Below are 25,662 nucleotides of genomic sequence, written 5' to 3'. Positions count from 1 at the left end.
CAGAATTGAGATTTCAGAGGCAAGACCTCAATTTCTCAACCAACTCATCTTCGACAAAGCCTCCACCACCTACCACTGGGGAGAGGAGAACCTATTCAGTAAATGGTGCTGGGAAAACTGGCTGACCACATGCAGAAGATTGAAACAGGACCCCTATCTATCCCCATACACAAAAATTAACCCCAAATGGATCAGGGACCTAAATATAAAACCTCAAACCATAAGAACCTTAGAAAATGAAGGACATACCCTCATGGAAATTGGAACAGGCATCCAATTCCTGAACAAAACTCGAAACCCACAGGCCATAAGGGATAAGATAGACAAGTGGTACCTCATTAAACTGACAAGCTTCTGCAAAGCCAAAGAAACCATCAAGAGAGCAGAAAGACAGCCTACAGACTGGGAAAAAGTATTTGCCAACTCCAGGTCTGACAAAGGCTTAACATCCTGGATCTACAAGGAACTCAAACGTGCTAAAAAGAAAAAAACAAACAACCCCATTATAAAGTGGGCAAAAGATATGAACAGGCACTTCACAAAGGAAGACATCCGAGCAGCCAACAGACACATGAAGAAATGCTCAACCTCATTAATCATCAGGGAGATGCAAATCAAAACTACACTGAGATACCACCTAACCCAAGTCAGAATGGCAATTATCAACAACTCAAAAAATAACAGCTGCTGGAGAGGGTGTGGCGAAAAGGGAACACTTCTACACTGTTGATGGGAGAGTGTAAACTAGTGCAACCTCTGTGGAAAGCAGTGTGGCAATTCCTAAAAACCCTAAACATCAACCTCCCATATGACCCTGCAATTCCCCTACTGGGAATATACCCTGAAGAACTCAAGTCACTCTATAAAAAACATACCTGCCCGCGAATGTTTATTGCAGCATTGTTCACAATAGCAAGAACCTGGAACCAACCACGCTGTCCATCAGAAGAGGGAGGACTGTATTAAAAAAATGTGGTACATATACACAATGGAATACTATGCAGCCATAAAAAAGAACAAAATCATGAATTTTGCAGTAACCTGGATGGAACTAGAGTCTATAATACTAAGTGACCTCTCACAGAAACAAAGATCTGAGTACCACATATTCTCACTCATATAGTGGACCTTGATCATCCAATGCACTACTATAAGAAAATGACTGACAGTGTTGGGAAACTATGGGTTAGATGGGACTAATGGTAGTAAACGTCTGTCTGGAGACGGGGAGACACCAATTATCGACAAGGGGGCCTGAATGAAGCATATTTGTATACCTAACCCTTGACTGTACCCCACAATATCAAAATAAAAAATGTCAATTATAAAAAAAAAGAAAAAAGAAAACAAGTGGATGATAAAGAACGATAAATATATGGACTTTGCAGCAACCTGGATGGGCTTGGAGTCTATCATACTCAGTGATTTATCACAGAAGCAAAGAACAGAGTTCCATATGCTGTCACTCATAAGATGATCTTGAACAATTATAATGCTATAAGAAAGTGATTGGCAGTAATGGGAAACTTTGGGGGGGGTGAATTGGCAGTTGAGGGAAACTGCTGGGGTGGGAGGGGCATACTTCATTAACAGGGGTACCTGCATAATAAATGTTTGTATACCTAACCCTGAATTGTACCCCACATCTTTACAATAAAAATTTTTTAAAAGTTAAAAAAAAGATTCTTGAAAACAAATGAAAACTAAGGCACATCATACCAAGACCTTGGGTGTGCCATGAAAACAGTTCTAAGATAATAATCTATATCTCTATGAACATACATAAGAAAAATAGAAAGATCACAAGTCAACAGCCTAACAAGTCACCTAAGGGAGCTGGAAAGGCAAGACAATCAAAACCCTAGCTTCAGTAGAAGAATCCAAATCACCAAAGTAAAAGCCCACCTATAGGAGATAGAAGACAAAAATATACAAAAAAAAAAAAAATCAATGAAACAAAAAGCTGGTTCTTTGAAAGGATAAATAAGATTGACAAACCCCTGGCCAGTCTGACCAAGAAAAAGAGACAAAAAGCCCAAATAAACACAATCAGAAACTCAAAAGATCAAGTCACAACTGACCCTGAAGAAACACAAAAGATCATCAGACATTACTATGCACACCTGTTTGAAAACCTGTATGAAATGGAAGACTTTCTGACATCACACAAGCTCCCAAGGTTGAAACAAGAAGAAATAGAGATCATAAATAGACCAATAGCAATCCAGGAAATTGACTTTGTCATAGGAAAACTACCTACCAAAAAAAAAAAAACCCTGGACCAGACGACTTTCCAGTGGAATTCTAAAAGACATACAAAGAGGAACTAATACCAATCCTATTGAAAGTATTCCAGACAATTGAGAAACACAAAACTCTTCCCAAATCATTCTATGAAGCTAGCTTCACAATGATACCCAAACTGGATAAAGATGAAACAAAAAAAGAGAACTATAGGTCAATATCCCTGATGATCATAGATGCAAAAATTCTCAAAAAGACTCTAGCAAATTGGACCCAACAACACATCTCAAAAATTATCCATCAATGGATAATGCCCAAGTAAGCTTCATCCCCTGGATGGAGGACTGGCTTAGCATCCACAATCCCATAAATGTAATCAAATACATCAACAGATATAAAAACAAGAACCACATGATTACATCATTAGAAACAGAAAAGGCTTTCAACAAAATCTAGCATCCATTCTTGATGAAAACCCTTGAACACCTAGGTACTGAGGGAGTATACAATAATATAGTAAAAGCCATCTATGCTAAACCCACAGCCAATATATTATTAAATGAACAGAAATTGGAAGCATTTCCCCTGAAAATCAGAACAAGACAAGGCTGCCCACTCACATCCCTCCTGTTCAACATAGGGTTGGAAGTAGAGGAATTAGACAGGAGAAGAATATCAGGGGTATCCAAAGAGTAAAAGAGGAAATTAAGCTATCCCTCTTTGCAAACAATATGACCCTATGTCTGGAAAACCTAAGGAAGTTTATCAAAAACTTCCTTGCACTGATAAAGGCTTTGGCAAAGTCTCAGGGTATAAAATCAACATGCAAACGACAGTCATATTTTTATACACCAACAAACAGAGAACCAAATAAAAAGTACAATCTCATTCACAAGAGCCGCAAAAATAAAGAAAAGAAAAGAAATACCTTGGTATCTTCCTGACCAGAGAAGTGAAAGATCTTTAAAATGGACACTGCAATCTACAGATTCAATGCAGTACCTTTTAAATTACCAACATCATTCTTCTCAGACCCAGAAATGACAATACAGAAACTCATTTGGAAACTAAAACAACCACGAATAGCCAAAACAATTCTCAGCAAAAGAAGCAAAGCAGGAGGTATCACACTCCCAGACTTTAAGCTTTATTATAAGGCTACATTAATCAAAACAGCCGGGTATTGGTACAAGAACAGGCACATTAGACCAATGGAGCAGGACAGAGATTCCAGAAGCAAAACCTCAATTTTTCTACCAACTCATTTGACAAAGCCTCTACCAACAACTACTGGGGAGAGGAGAACTTATTCAGTAGATGGTGCTGGGAAAACTGGCTGACCAATGCAGAAGAATAAAATAGGACCCCTACTTATCACTACACAAAAATCAACTCTAAATAGATCAAAGACCTAAATGTAAAACCTCAAGTTGTAAGAATCTTAGAAAATGCAGGAGACTCCCTTACAGAAATTGAAATAGGAAACTAACTCCTGATTAAAATCTTAAATTCCCATGCCATAAGAAATAAGATAGACAAGTGGGACCTCATCAAACTGAAAAGTTTCTGCAAAGCAAGAAAAGCTATCAAGAGAATATGGAGACAACCCACAGAATGGGAAAAATTGTATTTGCCAACTGTATATCTGACAAAGGCCTAACATCCAGGATCACAAGGAACTCAAAAGTGCCGAAAGGAAAAAAACAGTCTCATCAAAAAGTGGGCAAAAGACATGAATAGACACTTCTCAAAAGAAGACATATGAGCAGCCAAAAGGCACATGAAAAAATGCTCAATCTCACTAATCATCAGAGAAATGCAAATCAAAACCACATTGAGATACCACCTAACTCCAGTAAGAATAGCCATCATTAATTAAACAAAAACAGTAGATGCTGGCAAGGAAGCCAAGAAAAGGGAATGCTTCTACACTGTTGGTGGGATTGCAAACTAATTCAATCTCTATAGAGAACAGCGTGGCAATTCCTAAAAGAATTAGAAACTGACCTTCCATACAACCCAGCAACCCCCTTTCTGGGAATATACCCAGAAGAATTCAAATTATTCTACAAAAAAGATACCTGCCCATGCATGTTTATTGTAGCACTATTCACATAGCAAAACATTGAACCAACCATGCTGCCCATCAAAACTGGACTGGATTTTTTATATGTGGTACATATACACAATAAAATATTACATAACCATAAAGAAGGAAAAAACTATGGTCTTCGCGCAACTTGGATGGACTTGGAGTCTATCATACTCAGTGATCTATCACAGAAACAAAGAAGAGTATTGCATGTTTTCACTCATAAGTGGACCGTGAGCACCTATCATAATACTAAAAGAAAGGTATTCGCAGTAGTGGGTCACCACCGGGGAGGGAGACATAAGATCAATAAGGATGCCTGTTCCTAATCCAGTCGAAGTAAGGTCCAATGGGAGAACCAAACTTTACCAGTATCTAGACCACTTATGTACCCAATCCTGATGCACCCCACATCTTTAAAAATAAATATAAATAAATGAATAAATAATTTTCAGTCTGTAATATTCTGTTATAGCAGCACTAAATGGACTAGGACATTTGGGAGACTGCACTAATCCTCTGGAAAGAGAAAATTTTTTGGTATTTGGTATTTTTTAGTGTGTCCTTGAGCTTTATTGAAATGCTCAGGCGCTCAGTTACAAATATAGACAGGAAGGGAGTGGGGAAAAGGTGGGTTCTGGTACAAGGAATAAAAGCAAAGATAATTGCTCCAATTCTGTTTTCTTCACCCTGTCACAGAGAGCTACAGCCAGTGTTCCTACTAGTTTATCTAAGAAACAAGCACATGCCAAGGTAACCAAGAATTTTTCCCCTGAGGACAATCAAATATAATCATTTATTAAGAAAAGACATTCCCCCTCTCAACATGACTTGGGATGCTGTCCCTTGTGAAGCAAGAATCCTGGTATTTTAAAACTAATATTTTTTCACTTTTTTCCGATCTAAGTTCCCCTTACAGGAGACACCATAATAACTTGGGCTAGCTTTTCCTTGGCTATTCAGGAGAGATGGTATCAATTTCCAATAATACATTTTTTTAATTCTAAATCCTCTTCACCAGTAGTATAGGCATGAGGGAGTATATTTTTTCCCATCACTGATGCCAACTGTCTTGCTTGATGATGCAGATAAAAGACAAAGAAAAAATTCACCCTACAAGCAATTTACAGTTTTGGGGTACTGTATTGACTGTGTATTGAATAAATTGCTCCAAAATGTAGTAGCATGAAACAGTAAGTATTTATTGCATTCCCATTTCTATGGGTCAGGATCTGGGTACAGCTGACCAGGTGCCTCTGTCTCAAGGTCTCTCAAAAGGTTGCAAACTGTTAGCAAGTGCTAAAATCTCATTTGAGAGGTCAACTCAAGGGAATCTATTTCCACGTTCACTCATATGGACTTTTGATTCTTTCCCTCGTGGACGTCTCTACATGGCAACTTGCTTTCTCCAGAGCAAAAAATCCAAAAAACATGAAAGCGAGTGTTCCCAGTGAGATATTATACAGCCATAAAGAAGGACAAACATATGTACTTCGCAGCAACTTGAGTGGACTTAGAGTCAATCACCCTCAGTGATCTATCACAGAAACAAAGAACAGAGTATCATATGTTCTCACTCATAAGCGAACCTTGAACAATTATCCTAACACTACAAAAGTGGGATTGTCAGTAGTGGGAAACTGCCAGGGGAGGGGGGGTGGGATTGGCAGTTGAGGAAAACTGCTAGGGGAGGGAAGGGCACACCTCATCAACAAGGGTACCTGCATAATCAATGTTTGTATACCTAACCCTGAATTGTACCCCACATCTTTCAAATAAAATAAGAAAGTGAGTGCTCCACGGTCTTTTTATTAGCTAATGTCAGACGTGGCATCCCAAAATTTCTGCCATATACTATTCATTAGAAAAGAATCAATAAATTAGGCCCATACTCAAGGAGAGAAGATTATACTATGTATACTAGGTTTAATACTAGGATGTGAGAATCACTGGAGGCTAGCTTCAAGGCTGCCTGCTACAAATACACTATAAGAAGTACAAAAACCACTAGACAAATCATCCTGCATTATAAATACAAGTTTTAAGAAGGGGAAAGTCACATCAGTTGGCAAAATAAAGGGTTTCAGCATCACAAAAAGAGAGAATTTAAGCTGAGCCTTAAAAACAGGGCAGCACTGAAATGAATGGTAATGACTGGAGGGTGTTTCGTGCTTAGCGAAAGGCACGAGCAATGGTAGAGGTAAGAGAGTGTGGAAGGCTCAGGAAATGACACTGAACTTGGTTTGATTAACATGTAGGACTAAGGAAATGAAGGATGGTCTTGTTTTGTTCATTCTCTTTTCATAGGTATAAGATTAGCTCCTCACAATGAAAAAACACCGTGATGTGGAAGAAAGATGGGCCGAAATCCAACGAAACCTGACTACAAATCCCAGCTCCTCCACTTAACTACTTGTGTGTCCTTAGAGGTGTTATACAACTTTTCTGAGCTTCCTTACCTGAGAAGTTGTGAGAAATAGGCCTCACGGAGTTGGTGTAAGACTTAAATTCATGGGACACATCTAACATAGCCCTTAGCTATGAAGCATTCAATTGTCATCTCTTTCAAATATATGTATAAATATACACAATTCATATGAATATATGAAATATATATTCTTGTTATTTTTTATCATAGGGAATTGTTGAGTATAGCTTTGAGGGGTACACATAGTTTTCATCCAGGCTTTACGTGTACCCACCACCCCTACCTGTGTACATTGTACCTGATAGGTGATTTTTTTTTTCCTTCACCAATCCTCCCCTCACCCTCTTCTGAGTCTCCAGTTCCCATTATACCATTCTCTATATCTTTTCATATTCTTGGTTTCCCTCCCACGTATAAGTGAGAATTTGTGGTGTCACCTCTTTCTCGAAGGAAAGAATTGTCTTTTTTATTCTCCGTACCTCACCTAGCATCTCTCACAAGGTAGTGTCTCAATAAATGTTTGTCAAATAAATAGTTCCACCTCTGAGCCAAATGGTTATTCTTTGGGCATCCCTTTTCTGCTGAAATAGCAATACCTATTTTATCCACTTGACCAAGAAGAATGAAGGATTCGTTAGATAAACATGTGATCTTCAAATAAGTGATCCGTACAGATTTGCATTACTATTTGCTAAGAGCAACTCATACTGAAAAATATTAAGTATTAATTAACTAGGTTCCTAGGGCAACTCTTTGACTATTTATTTACATAGTGATGCCCTCACTTCAGAGATAAGGTAGACTACAAAAATCAAAAGTACCATTTCAAGACTGCCCAGAAGATAAATAAGTCAGAGTTAAACACAAAGGAATATCAATAAAGGCAAGGAGAGTAAGTGCACAGAAATACAGACCACAGAGTCCTGCATTATTAGAAGCATTCGAGACCAAAACGAATCGTACACTACCTAGCTATTCTTTCTTCTCTTTTCTCCTTCATACACCACCATCTTTGTCTTTTTTCTTCTCCCATGTTTTGACTCTTCCTTCTCTTCCACTTCTCCTTCACACACTATTTTCTTCTTTCTCACAACCCTTCCCTTTCTCACAAAAATCTGTTGCTGCTATTCTGTTCATACTCAACCTGACCTTACCCCTGGTATCAGCAGAAGAGACAAAAAGTCATTATCTTCTCAAATCAATGAAAGACAGGATTTTGACTAACCTAGACTGAACGTTTACTGCGTCATGGCCAGTCTGATTGAGGTATGTTCTTGCCTGCTATGCTTATTGGCACCTAACAAGAGAACTAGGAATGACAGAGCCTGTATATCTGGAGTACTCTCCTAAAATATTCTTAATCTCCTGACCTCTGAGACCACTTTGCATGAAGAGCTGTGTGGATGTTGTCTTGTCCCAGAAAAAATCCACTGTGTCAAAGTAGACAGGAACTTTGTAAAAATCATCTAAGATGCTGAGAGTTATTTGAAGAAATGGAAATGTATAAACTGCCTGATAAAGAGTTCAAGGTAACACTTTTAATAAAAAAAGTTTGGTAAACTTCAAGAAAACATTTTTTAAAATTTCAAAGAGATAAGGGACTAAAACTGCATTTTAGTAGAAGGAGTAAAAGTAATAAAAATTAAAATAATAAAAATGATCAACTATCCATAATTATCAAGGTTTTAAAATGTTTCTTGTGTTCTGAGAGAGTCAGACCATCAACCATGAGAATTTTGTGCTGGTACTATCACTTGAGGATGTTCTGCAAAAGTACTTGGTTGTAGACAGGGGAAATATGGTAGAGATTCTACCTTTTCATCAAAATATTTTGTTTTGTTTTGTTTTTTACCAGAACACAGCTGGACTGTATTTCTCACCTTCTACTGTAAACATTACCTCTAATAACCATTGCCTTGAATATACTTGACACAGAAAAGACCACATATATTTAATGTCCACAATTTAGTGACCCTGCACACAAGTTTATTCATGAAACCACCACCAAATTCAAGTTAATAGACACAAGTTTATTCATGAAACCACCACCAAATTCAAGTTAATATCATTTCCAAATTTTTCTTTTGTTTCTTTGTGGTTTGGATTTTGTTGTTGATTTTTATTCATGCTTTGTATTTTTATATAGCAAGAACACTTAACATGAGACCTACTCTCTAAACAAATGTCAATCGGCAGATAATGAATAAAAATATACGATCTATACCTACAACTGGAATATTATTCAGACTTTAAAAGTTAGGAAAATTTTGCTATCTGTGACAATATGAAAAAGTCTGGATGACATTAGGCTAAGTGAGATAAACCAGTCACAAAAGGATAAATACAGCCTGATTCCACTGGCATGAGTTACCCAAATCATCAAACACAAAAAGAGAGTCTAGAACAATGGTTACTAGGCACTAAGAAGAGAGGAAAATGGGAATTTGTTAAATTGTATAAAGTTCCAATTATGCAAGATAAATTAGTTCTAGAGATCTGCTGTATAGCATATTATCTATAGCCAGCAATACTGTATTATGTACTTAAACATCACTTTTGAATGACTGAACTCTTGCTGACACCACTGCTGAACTGTTGTCAGTAGAATGCAAGATATATATATTTATTATAAATAATTTTCTCTCATGATTATAGAAACCGAGAAGTCCTCTGATCTGCCTGCTATCTGTAAGCTGGAAAGTCAGGAAAGCAAATGGTATTATTCAGTCTGAGTCTGAGACCTGAGAATTAGAGAAGTCATTGGTGTGTAAGCTTCAGTCTGAGGGCAGGAGAAGATGAGATGAAATATCCCAGCTCAATCAATGAGGTGAAAAATAAAGGATAGAATTTCTTCTTAATCCACATTTTATTCTATTCAGGCCTTTCATGAATTGGAAGATGCTCACCCATATTAGGAAGGGAAATATATTTTACTGAGTCTATAAATTCACATATTGATCTAATCCAGAAACTTTCTCACACACACACAAAAAAAGAATATATAATGTGGGTATGCCATGGCCCAGTCAAGTTGACACATAACATGACAGAGAGGAGAAAAGTAAGATGACAGAGTTGAACTCTCCAGGGATCTTCCCCCTACAGAAATGTTAATTTGAACAATTACCCATGCACAAAAATACTTTCACAAGAGCTAAGAAAACCACATGAGAGACCAAAATACCATAATAAGCAAAGATGTATTGTAGCACCATAATAAGAAAAGATGTGTTGAAGAAGGTAGAAAAGTAAAATTTTGTATTATGCATGTCACCCTTTCCTCTATCTTTGGGCAGCACAGAGCAAAGAGAGATACCATCCACTTAGAGGAAAGAAAAGGAAATGAGCACAGGACTGTGTCTTAAACCTCAACAATGGGCTCAGCCCAAAGAAGGCCATCACGGCCCCATATTTCAGACTGGGACCTGTGAACTGAGCTTCAATTCCCACTCTAGTGCCAGTCAGGAGTACACAGCCTCAGGCTTCAGCCTTTTTTGATGACCTCTAGCTTGCCATCACTGGGCTGATGTCAGCAGCCACAGACTGAACAGTTCTTACCAGTAGACAGGCCTCACCAGCCCCAGGCTTCTGGTTCACCCCACCAGTGCACCTGCCAAAATGGGCTGCAGGTTTCTGCAGTGTCATGCTGACCAGAGCTGCTCCAGGCTTCGGGCATATCCCAGCACTGTGCCTACCACACAGCATTCCCAAAAAAAGTCAGACTGTTAAGACTGGAATAAGTACTTCTTCAAATTCAGAGGCATAAGTGCACAACCATAAGGATCACCAACAATCAGAGAAAGAAGGCTCACGAAATAGACAAAATAAGCTGCCAGTAACTGACACTAAGGAAATGTGTACACTGCCTGGAAAAGAATTCAAGGTAACTATTTTAAGGAAGTTTGGTAAACTTCAAGAAAATATAGAAAAGCAATTGAATGAAATAAGGAAAATAATAAATGACTAAAACTGCATTTTAATCCAAAAATTAAAATAAAAATTATCAAATGAAATTCTGGAGTTTAAAATACAATGAATAAAATGGAAAATGCAATACAGAATATCAACAGTGGACTTGATTGAGCAGAAGAAAGAATCTATATTCTCAAAGACAGATTATTTTACAACATACAAAAAATAATAATGAAAAGGAATGAAGGAAGCTAATGAGATTTATGGGATGACATCAAAAGAGCAAATTTTCTTATCATAAGAGTTTATTTTTAAAAAGAGAAGAGAAAGATAAACAAGTAGAAAGCTTATTTAAGAAAATAGTAGCAAAAACTTTTTAAACATGGGGAAAGAAGTAAATATTGAAGTATAGGAAGATCAAATGTATTCAATTAGATTCAGTCCATATCCCAAGACATATTGTAATCAAATTGTTATAAATTGAAAACAAAGAGAAAACCCTGAAAGCAGCGAGAGAAATGAATCAAACAGCTTATAAGGAAATTTCAATACAGATAGCAGTAGACTTCTTATCTGAAACCATACAGGCCAAGAAGGAGTGGGATAATATGTCCAAAGTTCTGAAGGACTAAAAACTGCCAACCAAGAATATTGTGCCCAGTGAAGCTGTTCTATAGAAATGGAGAAAGATTTTCCCATTAAAACCAATTCTGAGGGAATTCATCATCACCAGACCTGTCTTACAAGAAATACTAAAAGGAGTTCTTCAAGCTGAAAGAAAAGAATGTTAATGAGTAACACAAGAACATCTGAAAGTATAAAACTCAATGATAAAAGTAAATACATAGTCAAATTCAAAATACTCTAAAACTGTAATGATGACATGCAATTTCCTTATAACCTATAAATGTCAAAATATAAAAACACTAGAAATAATAACAGTTATAATAATTTGTCGAGAGATATTAAATATTAAAGAATATAAATTTTGAAAATTCAAAATGTCAGTAGGCAGTAAACTAAAGTATAGAGCTTTACTCTGTATGATCAAAGTGAAGTTGTCCAGATGTTGGCGAGGATGTGGAGAAAAGGGAAAGCTTCTACACTGTTGGTGGAAGTGTAAACTAGTACAACTTCTGTGGAAAACAGTGTGGTGATTTCTAAAAGATCTAAAAATTGACCTTCCATAAGAACAAGCAATCCCCCTTCTGGGAATATACCCAGAAGAACTCAAATAATTCTCCAAAAAAGATACTTGTGCATGTATGTTTATTGCAGCACTATTCACGATAGCAAAAGCATTGAACCAACCATGCTGTCCATCAAAAGCAGACTGGATTTTTAAAATGTGGTACATATACATGATGGAATATTATGCAGCCACAAAGAAGGACAAAATTATGGACTTCGTAGCAACTTGGATAAGTATAGAATCTATCATACTCAGGGATCTATCACAGAAACAAAGAACTGAGTACCTCATGTTCTCACCCATAAGTGGACCCTGACCATTTATCATAACACTACATGAAAGGGATTGGCCATAGTGAATCACTGCCAAGAGGAAAGGGGAACACATGACGTTAATAAGGATACCTGATCCTAAATCAAGTAAAGTGAGAACCAATGGGAGACCCAAACCTCACCTGTACAATGACCTAACCTGGAATTGTACCGCTCACCTTTAAAATAAATTTTTTTAAAAATTCCATGATTATACCTATATGTGGAATCTTAAAAGACTTAACTCATATTAGTTTCGTGCAGAGGTAATTTTGGTTTTTGCATTGTTGATATTTGCCATTTGATATTGGGATACATTCTTAAATAAATGTGGTCATGTTATACATCATTTTAATGCCCATTTCTCATTTTATGTTTTTGTTTTGTTTTGTTGTTTTTTGCTGATGATTTGCTATTTATTTTATATTTATTTTAGAGTATGCAAATGATGTTAGATAAAAAGCAAATTTGAGCGATTTTCTTATTGAATTTCAAAAGAGGTTGTAAAGCAACGGAGACAACTCACAACATCAACAATGCGTTCCCAGGAACCACTAATAAATATACAGTGCAGTGATGGTTCAAGAAATTTTGCAAAGGAAATAAGAGTCTTGAAGACAAGGAGTGTAGTTGCTGGCCATCAGAAGTTGACAACAACCAATTGAGAGCAATTATTGAAGTTGATCCTCTTGCAACTACATGAGAAGCTGTCAAAGAACATAATATCAACCACTCTGTGGTCATTCAGCATTCGAAGCAAATTGGAAAGGTGAAAATTCTCATGAGCTGACCGAATTTTTTTTAATTGTCATTTCGAAGTGTCATATTCTCTTATTCCACACAACAACAATGAATCATTTCTCAATTGGATTGTGACATGTGATGAAAGTGGATTGTATATGAAAACCAGCAATGACCAGCTTAGTGGTTGGACCAAGAAGAAACTCCAAAGCACTTCTCAAAACCAAACTTGCACCCAAAAAGATCAGGGTCACTGTTTGGTGGTCCACTGATGGTCTGATTCACTACAACTTTCTGAATCCTGGCAAAACTATTATATCTGAGAAGTAGGCTCAGCAAATCAATGAGATGCACCGAAAATTGCAATGCTACAGCTGGCATTGGTAACAGAAAGGGCCTAATTCTCCAGGATAGTGCCTGACTACACATCACACAATCGATGCTTCAAAAGTTGAATGAATTGGGTTACTAAGTTTTACCTCATCTGCCATACTTACCTGATCTTGCCAGCATCACTTCTTCAAGTATCTTGACCACTTTTTGCAGGGACAATGCTTCCACAACCAGCAGGATGCAGGAAATACTCTCCAAGAGTTCCTCAAATCCTGAAGCATGAATTTTTATGCTATAGAAATTTTTTTTAAAACTGATTTCTCATTGGCAAAAATGTATTGATTGTAGTGGCTCTTATTTTGATTAACAAAGTTTGAGTCTAGTTATAATGATTTAAAATTCATGATCTGAAACCACAATTACTTTTGTGCCAACCTAAGTAAGAGGAGAATTATATCTACTAGCAGCTGGGGCGAGAGGGAATGGGGAGATGTTGGTGAAAGGGTACAATGTTTCAGTTAGACAGAAAGAATATGTTTTTGAGATCTATGTTACAGCATGGTGACAATAGTTAGTAATAATGTAATGTATATTTCAAAATTGCTAAAAGAATTGATTTTAAGTATTCACACCACAAAAAAGTATGAGAGGTAATAGATATGCAAATAGCTTAATTTAATCTTTTCATAATGCACACATATATCAAAACATCACATTGAACCCCATAAATGTATTATTTGTCAATTAAAAATAAAAATGTTAAAAGAAAATAAGTTAAGTTGGAATAAGTTTAAAATCAACCGTTATAAGACGGTTTGTGTATGTCTTATGATAACCACAAGCAAACACTTGTAGTAGATACACAGCAAATTAAAATTAAGGATAAAAAATCCTACCTGAGAAAAATCACTTAGCAAAAAAAAAAAAAGACAGTGAGAGAAGAAGAAATCACAATCTACAAAACAATTAACAAAATGGCAGTTAACTGATAGGCAGCTACCTATCAATAATTACTTTAAATCTACATGATTTAAATTATCCAACCAGAAATGTAAAGTGGTTGAATGGGTAAGCAAATAAGATCCAACTATATGCTGCCTTCAAGAGACTTTCTACACCTTTAAAGGACACATATAAACTTAAAGTGATGAAATGGAAAAAATATTCCATAAAAATGAAAGCCAATAGCATAAATAGCCATATTTATATTAGATAAAAAAGACTTTAAACCAAAAACTGTAAAAAATAAAAATTAAAAAAAACTGTTTATAATGATAAACAGGTCAATTCAACAAGAAGGTACAAGTATAAATATATGTGCACCCAACATCAAAGCACCCTAAATATACAAAGCAAATATTAATAGATCTAAAGGGAATGATAAACTTCAATACAATAATAGTAGGAAACGTCAATACCTCACCTTAAGCAATCAGATCTGCAGATCATCCAGACAGCAAATCCTTAAGGAAACATTGAATTTAAACTACACTTTAGGTCAAATGGACCTAACAGACATATACAGAAAATCCCATCCAACAGCAGCAGAATACACATTCTTCTCAAGTACAAACAAAACACTCTCCAGGATAGATTATATGTTAGGTCAAAAAACAAGTCTTGACAAATTTAAGAAGATTGAAAATATAGCAAGTACTTTTTCAGACAACAATAATGCAAAACTATAAATACACCTCTATAATGAAACAAAATTTTTTAAAAAACTAGAAATAAATAGCAGGAGAAACTTTAGAAAATTTACAAATATAGAGAGATTAAACAACCAATAGGTCAATGAAGAAATTAAAAGGGAAAATAAAAAATATCTTAAGACAAAAATGGAAACATAACATATCAAAATCTGTGAGATACAGCAACAGCAGTTCCAAGAGAAAAATTTATAGCAATAAATGCCTACATCATAAAAAAGAAAGAACTCAAATATACAAGTTAGTGTTGCACTTCAAGAAACTAGAAAAACAAGAGTAAACTAAGCTCAAAATAGCAGAAGGAAGGAAATAATGAAGATGAGAGCAGAAATAAATAAAACAGAAACTATAAAAATAATTTCAAAAACCAAAGACGCTAAGAATTGTTTTTTAGAAAAGAAACACAATCAATAAACCTTTAACTAGACCAAGAAGAAAACAGAGAATACTCAAATATATAAAATCAGAAATAAACAGAAGATATTACAATTGATACAACAAAAATACAAAGGATCATGAGACTACAATGAACAATTAAATGTCAACAAATTTAATAATTTAGACAATATGGATAAATTCCTTGGTTTATACAAGCTACCAAGACTGGATTATAAAGAAGTAGAAAACCATTTTTTTTTTGAGTTGGAGTCTCACTCTGTCCCCAGGCTGGAGTGTAGTGGCACACTCATGGCCATTGCAGCCTCAACCTGCTGAGTTCAGGCGATTCTTCCTCCTCAGCCTTCCAAGTAGCTGGAACTACAGTCACACGCCACCATGCCCAGCTAAATTTTTTTTGCTTATTGTAGAGATGAGGTCTCACCAAGTTACCCAGGCTGGTCTCAAACCCATGGGTTCAAGCAGTTCTCTCATCTTGGCCTTCCGAAGTGATGGGATTATAGCCATGAGCCACCATGCCCAGCCATGAAGTAGAAAATCTTAGCAGACCAAAATCAGGAAAGGAAATTGAATCAACAACAAAAACTCTCTCATCAAAGAAAAGACCATGACCTGATGACTTAATTCCTGAATTCTACTTAACATTTTAAAAAGAACTAATACTAATTCTTCTCAAATTCTTTCAAAAAATTGAAAGAGAAGGATTACTTACAAGTTTGTTTTTTAAAAACAGCATCACCCTGCTACCAAAGCCAGAAAAGGACACTACAGAAAAAGAAAAGTAGAGACCAATATCCCTGTTGAACATAGATGCAAAAATTCTCAACAAAATGTTAGCAAGTCAAATTTAACAGACCATTAAAAAGATCGTTCATCATGCTCAACTGAAATTCATCTCATGAAGGCTAGGATGGTTCAACACATGAAAATCAATAAATGTGATACATTACTTTAACAGAATGAGGGATTAAAAACCAAATGATTATCTCAATACATGCACAAAACAGCATTTGGCAAAATTCAACAATTTTTCATGATTAAAATGCTCAGCACATTAGTTACAGAAAGAATGTACTTCAACAGAATAGAGGCCATATGTGACAAACTCAAAGCTAACATCATACCTAATGAGAATAAGTTGAAAGATTTTCTCCTAACATTTGGAACAAAATAAAGATGCCCACTCTGCATACAGCTATTTATGTGTGAATGGTGGAAGGTGAAATTCTATGTTTGTCTTTTCTCTAAAGCTTTTAAGACTAAATTATAACTTTCTATTTTTAAAACTTGCCATTCCAGTAATTTTCCAGGAAAATAATTTTATTCACAACTTTTTGAATGACTACACTGTTTCACAGAAGTGTCCAGAGTATGGAACTAAATGCCCAATTAAACAGTAAGCTTACATCAATGATAAGTAGATGTTCAGTGTCATAATCTAATACACCTAAAATTTTGAATAGCTTTGTATACTTCTTAAACCCATGTATTCCCACCAAAAACAAGGGTAAGGGAGGTCTTTACAACCTGGACAAAAAAATGTCAATTAGGATATGTATAAATAAGCAATGTATGTGATTTTATCTGGAAAAAAAAAAAGATGTTCATTCTTGCCACTGATATTCAAAATATAGTACCAGAGGTCCTAGCCAATATAATTAGCAGAGAGAAATAAAAGACATCCAAATTGGATAGACAGAAGTTAAATTGTCCCTGTTTGCAGATGACATGGCCTTATATAGAGAAAAACTCTAAAGACTCCACAAAAAGTCTATTAGAACTAATAAATGAATTCAGTAAAATTGCAAGATACAAAATAAACATGAAAAAAATAGTATCACTTCTTTTCACTAATAATGAGCTACCCAAAAAAGTGAAGTAAAATACTTAGGAATAAACTTAGCCAAGGGTGTACAAGATCTGTACACTGAAAATGACAAAATATTAAAGAAAACAATGAGGAAGACACAAATAAATGGAAAGATGTCCTGTGTTCATGAGTTGGAAGAATTGGTATTGTCAAAACATCCATACTATCCAAAGTGATCTACATGTTCAACTCAATCCCTATAAAAGTACCAATGATATTCTCAGAGAAATATGGGAAAAAAAGATTCTAAAATTCCTATGAATCCAAAAACATCCCAAATAACCAAAGTAATCTTGAGAAAAAGAGAAATACTGGAGGCATCACACTCTATGACTTAAAAATACCCCACAAATTATATTGACCAAAACAGCATGATACTGACATAAAAACAGTGAGACAGAATTGAAAACACAGAAATAAATCCATACATTTACAGTCAACTGATTGTGATTATTCATAATAGCTAAGAATGAAATCAACTAAAGTGCCCATCAATGGATAAAGTAAATATAGCATATAAACACAATGGAATTCTATTTACCCTTTAAAAAGAAGGAAATAAGTCAGGTACAGAAAAACAAATATCACATGTTCTCCCTCATGTGTGGGAGCTAAAAAAAGAAAAATTGATCTCATAGAAGTAAAGAGTAGGATGGTGGTTACCAGGAGCTGAGGTAGTTGGTGGGTGGGAGGGGAGTTAAAAATACATTGATCAAAGGATGCAAACTTTCAGTTTGACAGGAAGAATAAGTTCAAGAGGACTATTGAACAATATGGTGACTATAGTTAATAATATGTTGTATTCTTGAAAAATGAAAAATGCAACATGTTCTTACCACAAAAATTTTCACTATGTGAGGTAATGCATATATGAGTTAACTAGATTCAGTCATTCCATAATAAATATATATTTTGTAACACATCATGTAGCAACAGAGTAAATACATACAATTTTATCTATCATTGTTTTTTAACTTAGAAAAGAATATCATAGCCAGCAATACTTGCCTTCATGGAGTGCACAGTCTACTAGATCTAGACAATGAGATCTTGTCTGCATTGTGTCCAAATTACCTTGCCAATTTTTAGAGATAAATCCCCATCAGTTCTTATTGCCATCCAAAATCACCACCAGTATCCGCTCCTCCCACAGATCTTCTCTTACCCAGTTCCAACTCTGGTACAGCCCTCCCACTACCACTGCTGCCTTCCCTTTTCCCAGCCCCAGACTCTGGATTTGTTGTCCCAGGTAGCTAGTAAGGAAGGCTCCTGGGAGAACTGGCCTTTTTCCCTCTAGTGGTCATATCCAGCAACTACCCCAAAACTACAGCATCCTGGAAGTCCTACAGCTTCCTCATCTCATCCTATTAGCCTTTCGGGGCCCTCTATTGACCCCCAAAAGGACTGAAAAAGAATAGGATTGATTTTGCAGAGTATGTGCCGTGTTCCTGTTCTTCACAGTTCTGCATCATCTCTCCATTTCCTTTCCTACCTATTTTCCTCTCCTTATTTTTTCTGTTGACTTTACTTCCATTTTTGCATACCCCATGTCTTGACTATCCCTGAGGTTTCTATCAGTACTGCTTAAAACACAGATTCAGCTCTATCTATAAATAGAGTGAGCCACTGCGAAAGGTGTATGATTTCAGGGATTCTGGGAAACAACACACCCGAATTCTACCTTCTTATACCCTTGAAAAAAAATTTTTTTTCCCAAACTATCCATAATGACTGATGTTGCTTTAATGTATTCAATAAAGGTTTATTGAGCCTCTACAGTGCGAAGGGCATTTTCTAGGCACTAGGAGATAGAACAGTGAACAAAACAAAAAATATGATATGTATCTTTTTAATTCCATCATTTGGGGCTTCTTTTAAATGCAAATATTGATAAGAGATAACACTTAGATTTACATAAACACTGAATTATTCACCAAATTTCTCTCTGAGAGGCATGCTTCAGTAGGCAAAGAGGGGGAACTATTTACGGTGCAGCACTAGCCCCTTCCTGGTTCTCCTAGGATCAAATCACGACAGTTATTATGACAACATAATTCTGGGGAGAGAGCACACACTTTGCAGTTACATAGTCATGGGTCTTAATGTTAGCTTCATTGCTTGCAAGCTCTGTGACCTTGAACCAGATGTCTAACCTCTCTGAATCTCTGTGCTTTCATCTGTAGAAATAGAACAATCAATATCAATTTATTAGAATTGTACAGCAAGACCACATGTGTAAGCTCCCAGAGCATGGCTGGGCACGGTCGGGCACAGTCAGTCCTCTGCAATTATTAGCTTCCTTGCCATTCCCAAAGTATCCTGGCTTATGGCCCGAGACCAGTGAGCTAGGGTGACTCTAATACCACTGGCACATAATGGTCAAAAGTGCTTTAATAAGGGATTGAGGCTTTGATTTTACAATTCAAGTTGTTTCCTTAATTAGCAAAATTGCTACCCCTGGTTTTTGATCTGACCATACTTACTTCTTTGGCATGCGTAGCCTGCCCTGGAAACACATAATGCCAAACACAAGAGGGGATCTTGGAGACTGTTCAGGGTATTGGTCTTTTCTTGAATGGGCTTGAACAAAGGCCTGGCCAGGGAATGCATGAGGGCAAGGGTTGTCAGGCAGGCCTCAGAAAATACAGAGAGGGGGCTGAGGGGAAGAAGATAAACCATCAGCTCCGTCATTGCCCCCGCTTTGATGTCATCTCATGTCATTCTACTTACTGCCTCTAGGGAATCCATTAAAACAGTGTTAGCTGGGTGCAGTGCCTCACGCCTGTAATCCCAGCACTTTGGGAGGTGGAGGCAAGAAGATTACCTGAGCCTGTGGGTTTGAGACCAGCCTGGGCAACTTGGCAAGACCTCATCTCTACAATAAATCAAAAAATTAGCTGGGTGTGGTGGCGCATGCCTGTAGTTCCAGCTACTTGTAAGGCTGAGACAGAAGGATCGCCTGAGCCCAGCAGGTTGAGGCTGCAGTGGCCGTGAGCAGTGTGCCACTGCACTCCAGCCTGGGTGACAGAGTGAGACTCCAACTTAAAAAATAAAATAAAACAGTGTTAATGTATGGGTGTTAATGAGCAAGGTATTATGCAAACTGTAAGTATGGGAGGCCTTTTGAATAGGAGAACACTCAAAAGCACAATCACCTGGTGTGACATTCTCTCAGTGCTCTCCCTTCCAATTTCCAAAATAGCATAGCAATGAACACGGTGAATACGTTCGTGTGTGTGTGTGTGTGTGTGTGTGTGTGTGTGTGTGTGCATGTGTGTGGTGTCTATGTAGGATGCATATTGCATAGACAGTAGTCCACACTTTCTCTCATTCATACTTCTCCTCTCTAAGAACTCAGGGCAGAATGTTGACTGAAAAATACAAAGAGCATCTTCATAATCCACAATGGTACTTTGCTTTACACGTGTCAACTCTTGGACTAACTGAAGAATGTACCCCTTAATCATCCACTCATATAATAGACAGTTTTGAGACCCTATTAGACAGACACCAACACAGTTCCCTGCTTTAGAATTCACACGCTGATCAGGCATGGTGGCTCATGGTTGTAATCCAGCACTTTGGGAGACCAAAGCAAGAGGATTGCTAGGGCCCACAAATTTAAGACCAGGCTGGGCAACATAGCAAGACCTCATCTCTACAAAAAAAAAAATCCAAAAAAATTAGCTAGGCATGGTGGTGCATGCCTATAGTCCCAGCTACTTAGGAGACTGAAGCCAAAAGATCACCTGAGCCCAGGAGGTCAAGATTAGGTTGGGCCACGAGTATGTGCCCTTGCAGCTCAGCCTGGGTGACAGAGTAAGACTCCAACTCAAAAAAATAATAATAATAGAATAAATAAATAAAAATAAAATAGAATTCACAGGTTGGTGAAGACAGAAGTCACCTGAACAACTACGGTGTCTTATGATACCACAGAGAAAATATACTTGCTTTGGGGAATGGGGAATACAATAAGTCAGTGAGCTTCACTTAATCACCAGAAGAAAAAGCACCCCCCCCCCATTTTGTGTGCTGATCAGTCTGTGGATTTTCCAGAGCTCCGCTTTCTGCCCAGCACTGTGTAGCTCAAGTAGCTATGAAACTCCCCTTTTCTAAACCCCATCTCCTGCCTAGACAGAGATTCCAGGCAGGATTCATGCATGAAACGTTTTTTATCAGTGGATTCCTCTGGCCTGAAACAAGGTTGTTGTCTTCAACTGATACACTTGTGGCCAGGAGACCCGATCACAGCAGAATCCCATTCAGCAGGATCCAAGCACCCCCCTGCCACTCAAACAGTTGGCCAACTTGAATTCGAAGCTGAACCTTGAAAGAGCATCATTAGACACAGCCTAGAGGGAAAACTGAAGCCAGCCCTCCTGAGCAGAATCATTCCATGGCTTCAGCTGACTTTCAGCCGGGCAACATCATGTCCACCTGTGCTTGTCTCACGGTTCTACCACTCTCAGGACCCAAAGCTTGAAAATCCCATCTCTACTTGCAGAAGCTGAATGTTGTGTGATTATCACCCCAGGATCTGGAATTGGATAGCTGGGTTTGTGTCCTAGCTCTGCCACTTTGCTTACCATGTGCCCTCAGAAAATTTACTTAGCCACTCTGTACCTCAGTTATCTCATCTACGGAGTGAGGGTAATAATATTTCATTCCTTCTAGGTTAGCTGTGAATGACAGAATAAGATGCAGATAGGCAGCGCCAGCACCCTATGTTCCCATCATGACGCCAACCAGCCCTGTCTGCTCTATTCCTTCTTTCTAGCATTTTGACTCTCATGGTTTCTCCTCCTCTTCCTTCATCCTCATGTCCACCTCTGTGTGCACATCCAGTGATGCCATCTTATTTCTTCTCTTTCCTCTTGGTAGTATATGTGAGCTATGAAAGGACAATGAGGTGCACATTTCTCAAAATGTCACAATTCTAAACCAGCAGACAGATGGACATAATCTGTTGACAAGATTAACCTAATGAAATGGGCATACCAGAAATGTTCCAGGGAGATGTTTGCTGGTGGTATTGATAAATACTCCGTAGAAAATGCTTTTTGAAATTAAAGCTTTGTCCAGTCAGTCCATATACAAGTCAGAATTTCCTCTCTTTGCTGTGAGGAGTTTATCATGATGTACTGTTTAGAACATCCCAGGACAGCTTTCTTGGCATAGATATTTCTCTAGTGCAGGACTTACAGTCCTGTTTACTAAGATTCTGGGTCACATGCCATTTACAAGAACTTTGCACTCATCTCCTTGAATGTGACCCTGGAGCACGGAAAGGCAGACTTCTGGCTGTCTTTCTGCTTATTTACCTGTCTGCCCCCACTCCAGACCATAAGGTGCCAGATGACAAATCCATGTCTTATGAATATCCATATCCCCAGAGCCAAGCCAAGTGCTGGCATGATGCACATCAGTATTTGTTTAAAAGATTAATGTAAAGGCAAGGACTTTGTTCTTGGAAGCATTTCAGCAGTTTCCATAGACAGATGAGGATGGGCATTTTGTTTCTGAAGATGAACAAGTGACACAGTACACAATGTGATGGATTGCCCACAAGTCAATGGCGCACACACTGACAAGTCAGGGTGGTCCTGCTAGAAGAGGTGACCAATAACGCCAGTGCTCAATGCTATGTGTAGCACTTGATCCATTCTGTCTCCCAACACAGCACATCTTGGAGGGGGCGTCACATTCTCAGACATGTATAAAGGTAAATTTTCCCTTCTGCGCATAGAAGAGGAAGCCGGCTGCTGACTGTGGGAAGAATAGAACACAGTGCTGAGAGACAAGGAGTGGAGCCAGACTGCCTGGGTTCCAAGCTCAGCCCAGTTCTGCCAATCACTACGTATATGACCTGAAGCATGGGATTTAACTTCTCTGTGTCTCAGGTTCCTGACTTGCAAAAATGAGGCTTAATAGTACCTCCCTCAAAGGAGTGTTGACAGATGAGAATTGAATGAGGCAACAGGCGTACAGCATGAGGGCGTACTTGGCTTGGGATGTGCTGTGCTGTGTTTATTTAGTAACAATATTATCTAAGCTTGATGTTGGGTGGAAATCCTGTACGATGAGATGAACGGGAATTGCCAAGAGGAAAATAACCAGCTAGTGAAGAATATCCCTGTATCTCTGGCCACTGCGGACTAGTCCTGGCTGGGAGCAGTAATTATTGTAATTAAAAGCAAGTTTCAGTGTCTCACAGACCCAGGTGGGACGGAGCCACTTGTCATACGTTTAGCCTTGTGAGAAAGTAACGCTGTAATAGGCCATAAAATTGCTCTAACCTTCCTTTCCTAAGTTGTCACATGCTGCCCGATCGATGTCTCCCTGGCACCTGCTGTTGCTAGTAATTTGAGTGTGCTTTCAGCAGCACCTCTCAGCTGCAGTATCCATGCCAGGAACAGCTCAAGGGACTGATAAAGAGACCCAAGGGCTGGGGCCACACAACCGGGGCTGACTGGTGGACAGGGGAAGGGGAGGTGGCAGGCAGGGGCCAAAGAGACATGAGAGAGGTGATAGAAAGGAAGCCCACCGGGCTGGGAAAGAGCCAATCTTGTTTTAATATCCCTCTGACCCCAGGAAGAGAAATGACAGTGGAAAGCTTGTTAATAGCAACAGGACACAAAGCCAGACCTTTCTTTTTCTCTACTTTCCACAACACCCAGGTGACACTGTAACCTGATTTCTGCTCTCTGTGCTCCCGGATATCTGGCCTACAGGTCTCTGCATTTTCTCTCCAACCTTTTAAAGCATAATAACTGCCCGAGCCTTTCTGAAGCATGTGTTGGAGTCAAAGAACACAGGAATATGTCATTTCCTATAAAGGCCAGAAAGGGTGTTGCGACCAGCGAAGTGCTAAAATGACATTTGCACTTAGGTGACAAACAAGCCCATTCCAATCCAGGTAAAGGCCAGGCCTTTTTCTAGCAACTATAAAATACAGGAAAGTAAAGGCTGCCCTCATCAGGGCGCCTGGGGATGACAGCTCCTGCTTCCGAAGGGATTGGCTGCAAGCTGGAGACAGATCTCGAGGAGAGATGAGGAATGGGAAGCCACATCTGCTTCCAGGTAGATGCTGCCTAAGGTCTTAACCTTGAGCGGTATTTCTCCCAAGAAATAGATAGAACATTAGAAAAGAAACAAGAAACCGGGAGAGAACCTTTGTCTAAGTGAGTCAACCCAGCTGCCTTCTCACATAAACAAAGCCTTTTCAAAAATACGGTTTAAACAAATTGAACTTGAGAAACAGGATTCCTAACACTACAAGGATCTGTGAATAGGTGCATTGGACGGATACAAACTGTAGTTGGATCCGATGCATTTTAGGTCTAGAGAGACAAGCAGCCGTCCTTCATACAGCTAAGGGGAAAATAATGTGGAAGTGGCAGTCTAGCACGCAAGATTAGCCCCCTGAAATTGGGCAAGGTACTTTCCCGCTGTAGGACTCAGTTTCTTCATCCGTAAAATGAGGTGCCCAGGCTAAAGGATGCCTGAGATTCCTTCCAGCCGAGACATGTTATGATCCATGACCTTTATTCTGTACTCTCAGCCAGCAGTGCAAGCGCTTCAAAAGAAATAGATGGAACAAAGAAAAGATTAAAATCAAATAAGGATGCCATGTCAGCCCATCCATTTTCTGCAAGCTTTGGGCTCACCTCGATTGAGGGTCCTTGGAGTCAAGGCACAAGGGTCTACAGTGCTGCCTCACATTTCTAAACGCTGGTATGCTTCTTTCTTAATTCAACATACTGAAATCACGGCATGATTTTGTATTTTCTTAATTAACAGATACCAGAGCTACCATTGCTAGCAGAAGACTGAGGAAAAGTTTTGATTAGAAAAAAAATTTTTTTTTACTAAAAGAGTTTGGAATCCTACAGTTCAAGGATGAATCCCATAATTCCTGCACAATAATGCTGACGGATGAAAGCATTTTACACACACGCAAACCAACTCCATCCAAAAGTCAGTACTAAAAGGAATCAACAACTAAATGTAAAATAAAGAACCTCTCCCAGGGGCAGCAGTGAAATGTCAGCTGAATCTTTGGGACATTTCTAATTGGTGATAAGGAAAACCCATAACCACAACAAGCCACTTTCGGTGGATAAGCTCATGAGATACTGAAGTGATTTAGAGGCAGTCATTATGAAGTCTATTTCCTTGCCTGAACACCACTCAATGCCTTCTCCGCCTCACACACGTCTCTAATGTCTGTGAAGTGTGTATTTTAGAAAAGTAAAATTATCTTATTTTAATCTGCCAGCTCATAATATGGTTCAGTCAACCCCAAAGTTCTTTTCTTGGCTTTTGCTCGGAGAGGTTGTTGGTGGGAAGAGTCTGACCGCCAGACCAGTTCTGCTTTAAGAAAAGGTTGAGGCAGCAACCAGGTTTAGTTGGCTGTGGTGGCTCACATCTT

Source organism: Carlito syrichta, unplaced genomic scaffold (assembly GCF_000164805.1).
Source record: "Carlito syrichta isolate Samal-C Ts95f unplaced genomic scaffold, Tarsius_syrichta-2.0.1 Scaffold315967, whole genome shotgun sequence".
Classification (NCBI taxonomy): domain Eukaryota; kingdom Metazoa; phylum Chordata; class Mammalia; order Primates; family Tarsiidae; genus Carlito; species Carlito syrichta.
Note: the sequence above shows the minus strand (reverse complement) of the source record.